The following is an 8260-nucleotide window of genomic DNA, read 5'->3' as shown; positions in this document are numbered from 1 at the left end:
TAGATGTTGTGTGGGGTCAACGCTACCGACTGAGAATGCAAACCAATGATGTGCCTAGAGGTCACTCATTATTGAAAGTAATTAAATCATTTCTCTTTAAATACTAATTATACTTAATGCAAAACTCAGTTCTTTGAAAATTGTTGATTAATGGGACAGTCTGCATGAATTGGATTATTTAAAGATGTTGTATCTATGTGACGGTGGTCTGAAGACAAAGTTTTGACTGCTAAAGTTAACTGCAAACACTAAGCTAACACATGAAGTAATATTAACATGACCCCAGAGTGTGTTCAAGTAAGATAAGGTGGTCACGTCCAAGAGTTTAATTTGATTAGCACTGTGATATTAAGTAATGCTATATTATGGTATCATAGGCTAATAGCATAAGTGTATGTGTCAATAGAGTCAATTCAAATAGTTTCCATTTGTACCACACTCTATTTCTTGTGCATAAAAAACCCAAGATACCAAGAGGACAGTAATGTTAGTTCATATATGTCCACTCAGAGTCAAGGATTCTCACTCAGGGACGTCATTATACTTGTGAGTTAACGATTTACAGGTAGAATGGCTGTGCTCAATCTAAGAGATGCTCAAATAATAATAATAATAATGTTCTCCATATACAATTGTGTAGGAGTAGCTATTTAAATCAGAAATATGCTTATAGTCGCTGTGAACTAAGGTAATATTCCCTTATGCACCTTGACGTAGGTTTCCACCTGCCAATAAACTGTACCAGGGTATAATGATCCTGTATCCTGCTCACTATTTCCAACTGCCAGTTGTTAATGAGTGTTAATAAGTTAATATGTGTTTTATAGCAACCTCAGTTTTGTCAGTTTTTCCCTCAAATACCTAACTCTGCCCTTGCATACCCAGAAGCTAATGTTATTCTGACATTCTTGACAAACGGTGTACTCCGAGCCAATTGGTCACTAGTAGAAGGAGACTATAGTTATTGAAAGACATTTTTTTTCTCAAGATAATATGGCCTCTGATGGATGTACTCTAATATTTCTTTCTCTTTTCCCTTTCAGTTGAAATGCCAGCCTCCAATATGAAAACCTGCATTTCTTGCATGCAACATAAAATTGTGGACGATCCAATGCTGTTTTTCTTTATGTTTACAAGTTTAATCTTACTAAGATTCAAGTACCTTTCAGTCAACATCCTGGGATACATCAAAATGTATTCACCCTGTCCTTAATATATATTCTTTCTAACTTTAGGTTACTGTCAGAACCCCGGTTCTCTGAGTAGCATGAGTGAGATGTCTCACTATGGGATACGCCCCTCCAGCGTATTCACAGAAGTCCTTATACCAATTCGCCAGCCCTGATAGGCTGGCAGTTGTGACGTCCGCGTCAAGGTGCCGCACCTTAAATAAGGTGGACGCGGCGTCACACGTCATTCAAAACAAGCACACCTCTTCTCGCTTCACCCCAGCAGCAAGAAGGGCGGTCTGGTGAGACATCTCACTCATGCTACTCAGAGAACTGGGGTTACGACAGTAACCTAAAGTTCTCTTTCTTAGCATTCGTTTCGATGTCTCACTATGGGATATGGAGACTCCCGTATTGCCAGACAAGCTTATCTCGGTGACTGACCGCCAGTCCCCCCCTCACTTAGGAGTGAGATCCACATTGGAGCCCACGCTCAAGAAAGCGTGGGTCAGGCCAGGGGATGTGACATCCAACCTGTAGTACCTCGCAAATGTGAGGGGAGAAGACCAGCTAGCTGCAGCGCAGATGTCTTGGATAGAGACTCCCTTGAACAGGGCCCAAGAGTTCGCGAGACCTCTAGTAGAATGTGCCCGTAAACCAGTCGAAACCTGAAGGCCTGAGCTGGAGTAGGCCAATGCAATGGCATCCACAATCCAGTGAGAAAGTCTTTGTTTTGTGATAGGTTTGCCCCAGTTGGGCTTAGCCCAGGACACAAACAACTGATCCCCTTTCCTAAAGTTCCTCGTCCTTTCCACAAAAGTGTGTAAGGCACGGACAGGGCACAGCATGTGTAACCGCTGCTGTTCTGCAGAACCATAGGGAGGTGGCTGAAAAGCTGACAGCTCCACTGGGGAGCATGGGTTAACAACCTTTGGAACAAAAGCAGGATTCGGCCTCAGTGTCACCCCAAGGTTCCCCGGGGTGAACCGCATACATGCTGGATGTACAGACAAAGCGTGAATATCACTCACTCGTTTAGCTTTAGCCAAAGCCAATAACAGAGCCGCCTTAAGGGATAACGTTTTCATGTCCACGTTATCCAATGGTTCAAAAGGATGACTAGAGAGGGCACCAAGCACCACTGCTAGATCCCAAGATGGTGACATAGTCTTAGAGATGGGCAACAACCTCCGTGCACCCTTCATAAAACAACAAACCAGGGGGTGTTGGCCCACTGGTTTTCCATCAAATCCAACATGCCAAGCGGAAATAGCTGCCAAGTAAACTTTGACAGTAGAAAATGCCCTCTTTTGATCAATCAGGTCCTGCAGGAAGGACAGGATTGTACCATCTGGACATTGAAAAGGGATTTCCTGTGCCGAAACACACCTATCCTCAAATAATCTCCACTTACAGTCATAGAGAGACCTAGTGGATGATGCTCTGGAATTCTGAATTGTGTTAACAACACTCTGTGACAACCCAGTCAGGCTCAGATTAAACCACTCACGGGCCAAGCCCACAGGGCGAGGCGCTCCGGATGAGGGTGAAATATCTGTCCGCGCGCCTGGGAGAGCAGGTCCCTGCGCAGCAGGAGAGGCCATGGGTGACCGGGGAGGAGCTGCCTCACTTCCGCAAGCCAGTGCATGGACGGCCAGTAAGGGGCGATCAAAATTAGTGACAGACGATTCTCCCGCACCCTGAGCAGTGTCTGGGGAATCAAAGCCAGAGGTGGAAATGTGTAAAGCGGGACGCGCGGCCACTCGTGAGCGAACGCATCCAGCCCCAGCGGTGCGCTCCGGTCGTGCAGGGAGAAGAACAGTGGGCGCTGTGTGTTCCCTTTCGACGCAAACAGATCCACGTCGCGCGGCCGAAATGTGACCAAATCTGCGCTACTACAGATGGGTGAAGTTTCCACTCCGCGTAGAGTGGATTTCACCTGGACAAGAGGTCCGCACCCACATTCTGAATTCCGGGAACGTGGGTCGCTCTCACGGAGAGGAGATGCACCTTGCCCCATAATATCAGTCTGCGTGCAAGAGTGTGTAACTGTAGAGAACGTAGACCCCCCCTGGCGATTGATATACGCCACCGTGGTCGTATTGTCCGTCCTCACTAACACATGAAGGAGGAACGGCAGAAAATGTTTCATCGTCAGAAACACTGCCATCAACTTCAGATAATTTATATGGGCATGTTTGAGATCCGTGCTACACATCCCATTCGCGGATCTTCCCTCGAACACACTGCCCTAGCCTGACAGGCTGGCGTCTGTTGTCACTACTTTTCTGGCAGATATTACGCCCATGCGCACCCCCTCTGTCAACAGAGAAGGCTGTTGCTATGGCCGCAGCGCGATGACGCAAGGCGCGCAAACCGTGACACTGCAGTCTCTGTGGCGCATAGGATCCAGTCTGAGAGAATCCACCCAACGATGGAAATCTCTCATGTACAGCCTGCCCAGCCTCACCACCAATATGGTTGAGGCCATCAGTCCCAGTAACCGGAGGCACAGTCCGTACGTGACCTGACGTGTTACGGCAAAATGAGAGAGAGTGGACCTGAAAGTGTACACTCTCTCGGCTGATAGGCGAGCCGTGTAGGTCAGTGAATTTAACGTGAGACCCAGAAAGGCAATGTCCTGTCTCGGTGTTAACACGCTCTTTTCCCTGTTCACCACAAACCCCAGATCGGCTAGGTGGGCCAGCACAATGCCCGTGTGCGCCGCAGCCTCTTGCTCTGAGCGCAGCAGCAGCAGCCAGTCGTCCAGGTAAGTGGCCACGCGTATGCCCCGCTCCCTGAGGGGGGCTATAGCGGCGTCGACACATTTCACAAACACCCTCGGGCTCAGTGACAGGCCAATTGGGAGTACTAGGTACACGTACACAGTGTCCTGAAAAGCGAACCTCAGATATTTCCTGTGCAGAGGATTAATGGGAATGTGAAAATATGCGTCTTTCGGATCGTTTGATGTGAACCAGTCCCCCGGCCGGATCAAACGTATCAGCGTTGAATGTGTCAGCATGCGAAACTTGTATCTCCTGAGATACGAGTTCAAAATGCGAAGGTCCAGGATGGGACGTAAGCAACTCCCTCCTTTCTATGGGACCAGGACATTTTTGAATAAAAACCCTCCAGTCTCTGCTGGTGTGGCACTATTCGTATGGCACTTTTGTTAAATAGAGCTGATATTTCTCCCCGTAACACCCGGGCCTACTCTCCCTGCGCACGGGAAGGGATGAGGCCGCTGAAACGGGGGGGCATTGTGGCGAATTGAAGCCTGTAGCCTTTGGCCAGTGTTCTCAATACCCACTCTGATGCTGTGCATGCTTTCCAACTCTCTAACCTCAAAGTTAGGGGGGAGTGAAGCTCTGTCTGACACAGACGATCTCTGGGGGCCCGTACCAGCTGTACACTTGCGAGTATTACTGTGCATGTAGGTCTAATAGGCTCAGAATAAGCGGAACGGGATGTTTCACCACAGGTGGGACGCTGCTTCTCCCTTGTGGTGTTATGGGGGAAAACAGTGTGCTCTGCACCTCTGTGTGTCGTTTTTGTGTTTTTTTTGTTTTTGTAACCCTGCGCCCTCGGCCTGAGCCTGGATGCGTCAGTGGAAAACTTTTTATTGACACAAACTGTGTGTGAGTGCTTGTGAGACATTGGTGTGGTGTTTGTTGTAAGTTCAGAGAAAAGCCTACCTGCACTAATCCCCTAGGGGGAGGTAACGTTGGGGTGAAGGGATAAGACACGGGGTTAGAGAGACAATACCATAGAGGAAGTGTAGTCCGTGGCTATGCTATGTATGTGTGCAGTGGTTAATAAAAAAACCTTTAAACCAACCTATCCTGTGGTCGTGAGGATATTACAGTGTTGATCAATCCCACATCTGAAACATGTCTCTTCGGCTCTTGAATGGGAAGCACGACCTGAGCTCAGGGCCCACGCGTCGCCGAGAGGGATTGGTGGCACTGGGTAATTTCTCCCCTAACACACGGGATAGCTGGGCTGCCAGGGAACAGGGAGCGGCTGGCAGCTCCGCTTGCGGTGGGGTTGACCGCTAAGTCGCCTTCTACTTCCGCCTGGCCTGCTGACTGGGTGACGGGCCCGGTTGAGCAGCCTAGGTTGACAGGGAATAGAAGGGCTTTCTCAGCCAAGCGGGCTTGGTGTTAGCACCCGGTTGAGCCCTGGGGCGTTTCGGGATGCGGAACGCAGGGGGACGCTCCTAGAGGCCACCTGAGCGTAAGTCTGCCGGGGATGTCCTCCTTTTCTCTATCGGAAGATTGGTCAGATTCAGCCATCTCGTCCTCTCTTGTAACACCAACATCGACATGCACTTCCCTGCGCATCGCTGTACGTGCAGGCAGATATCCGCGATTGTGGTGATCTCATCCCACGCGGACCATTCCGGCACGAAGCTGACAACATGGAGGTGACGTCAAGAGCCCTCACTGTCAAAGCCGCTGCTTTATAAGCTCGCTCAGTCATGGCAGATTGGAGGCGATCGGCTTTCGTGGGGAGTGTGGGGGCCCTGGACGAGGCAGCTGACAGCTGTGGATGGAGGCGAGCTGCCACCAGGGGCTCCATGGGAGGCATGCGGGCCATGGCATGTTTCTCCATCCCTTCAACATCCAGGGAAGACGCACCTTGAATGGTGGTTTTGCTGGAGTAAGGGTTTTGCTTCCATGAGGCAGTAACTTCCTCCATGAGTTCCGGGAACACAGGGAGAAGTTGTCTCACAGCCCTTTTTGCTTGGGGTAATTTCTTCCCCTCGTAGCGGGACCTTGGGGCCTCCGCCACGACAGCAGGCCATGGAATCTTCAGTCTCTCCGCGGTGAGTTTACACACATCGTGCATATCGCCGCTAGGCTGGGGCGTAATTACCCCAACAAGACCTTTGCAGGGCTTGGAGAGCTGAGAGTCTGTGCAGATGGAACGAAGCAAGATTCATAATCCTCGTCGTCACTGTCCGACACCAGACAATCCTCACCGTGGGACTCATCCTCCTCATAATCCAACATGAGAGGTGGCTCCGTTAGCGGGTCCAGCAAATCCAGTGCTGAATCTCTGGTTCGGGAGTGTCCTCCTAGTCCACACCGGGTGGGGTTCCTTGGTAGTGGCCATGGAAAGGATCGGGTCCCCCTCAGAGGGCTAGCTTGGCGTGCTAGCCGTCGGCGGAGGCTATTCACTGTGAAGCGGGCACAGTCGGCGCACAAGCCCGGGTTGCTGATAGCGCATGTTCCAGCCCCAGACACGCAGAGCAGACCTGGTGTGTGTCCATGGTCAAGATTTTATTTCCACAGGTGCACAGGCGATTGGCATCGCCTAGTTACGAGGTGGAGGGAAACTTTACAGCTTGTCCCATTTAGCCTGGTGTGCTAAAGGGGAGAAAATTATCTGGAATGATAATCCCTGTTAGCTATCTAGCTCCGGTGGCAGGCAGTTTAGTGAGCTATTTAAATTTGAAAACTACCTATGGTGAAGGCAGTTGGATTGGCGTTGCTACCACTAGCGTCCGGCATTGGAGGTGTTAGCTCCGGTCTATGGACAGCAGCTAGTTAGGATCGACGCTGATTAAAAATGCGGTGTTTGAATGACGTGTGACGCCGCGTCCACCGTATGTATTTAAGGTGCGGCACCTTGACGAGGAAGTCACAACTGCCAGCCTATCAGGGCTGGCGAATTGGTATAAGTGCTTCTGTGAATACGCGCCAGGGGCGTATCCCATAGTGAGACATCGAAACGATTGCTAAGAAAGAGAACCCACCGAACTGTACACTAAACCTGCATCTCCAGCTCCTACCACAGCAGCATCCACAACCCATTCACCACCAGGACCAAGTTCCCCACCCCCATCTCCCCCACACCAATCAGTGCTGTTCACTAAAGTATCCAGGTAAGACCCTGTAAATAAACCCTGTAAGAGACCAGCAACATTGGCAACATTTACTGTTCCAATTTGTAGGGATTTAAAGAAGATGTTATTAAATTTAAAGGAATGTTGACTTTGAAAGCATAAATTGTCACGTGCCTATATAAAGGAAACGGAATTTCCTGCCCTAGTTATGTATTTCTCTGCCTGGCATATAGATTTAAGTATTCATAAGTGTAAACTTGAAAAGATTTTTAGTAACATTCGTATATATGTTGACTTTTTCTTCATCCCCCAACTGCCTAGGTGGTGTTGGGCCCGGTCCCATCCGGACCAGACAGCGTGTTCGTAGATTCAAGGTTCAAGTGGGAAAGGTTAATAATTTATTAAGTTCAATGTTCAAAAGTTTCACAGTAATAAGTAGGGATGAGCGAGTAAAGCATTATCTATATCTGTTAACCATATAAATTATCCGTATCCGTACTCGGGGTGGGCGGGGTCTAACCCGGAAGAGGGTGTGGTTTAACCCGGAAGTGGGCTGGTTCAACATAACTTTCTTTTTAACTTTGAAATTTTTTTATGATTTTTATTTTTTTATTTTTTTTAAATTTATTTCCACACCAGGTGTGTGTGTGTGTGGGTGTGTGTGTGTCTGTGTGTGTGTGTGTGTGTGTGTGAGTGTGTGTGTGAGTGAGATGCGAGGGATGTTCACTGTCTCCCGGAGAAATGAACACTCTGTGTTTTTAGTATAGAAAGACGTGAATTATATTCGTTCACAAGTCATACAGACTGGTTTTGTTATTTTCACTTTACATTAACACTTAAAGTTTAGTGTTACTTAATTGTTTGCTGTGATAATTAAATTCCAGTGTGATAATAAATGACAATTTCAAACCTTACAAACTGTCATGTTGTACTGTATTTAATAGAGGTTTACTTTACTGTAAAGTAAGTGTAAATGTAAAGTGAAAATAACAAAACCAGTCATTATGACTTGTGAACAAATATAATTCACGTCTTTCTATACTAAAAACACAGAGTGTTCATTTCTCCGGGAGACAGTGAACGTCCCTCGCTACAGCTCCAGCGCTCCTCTACTGAGCCAATGCAGGTCTCGTGAAAAATGATCCAAAGAATCATACCCTAAGACCCAGTCGGGAAATGAACGAATCATTTATGTTTCATTGACTGAGCCTATGGAACAGTCCCGATGCGCAGTGAA

The 8260-nt window shown here is 48.2% G+C and overlaps 1 pseudogene; it reads right to left on the bottom strand.

The window, feature by feature from the left end:
- Positions 1-1627: 1627 nt before the first annotated feature.
- LOC133019000 (uncharacterized) lies at positions 1628-7022 on the bottom strand (annotated as a pseudogene).
- Between the last annotated feature and the right edge of the window lie 1238 nt (positions 7023-8260).

This window comes from Limanda limanda, chromosome 2, assembly GCF_963576545.1.
Source record: "Limanda limanda chromosome 2, fLimLim1.1, whole genome shotgun sequence".
Classification (NCBI taxonomy): Eukaryota; Metazoa; Chordata; class Actinopteri; order Pleuronectiformes; family Pleuronectidae; genus Limanda; species Limanda limanda.
The sequence above is the reverse complement of the archived record's forward strand: the minus strand, read 5'-3'. Positions and strand labels throughout refer to the sequence as shown.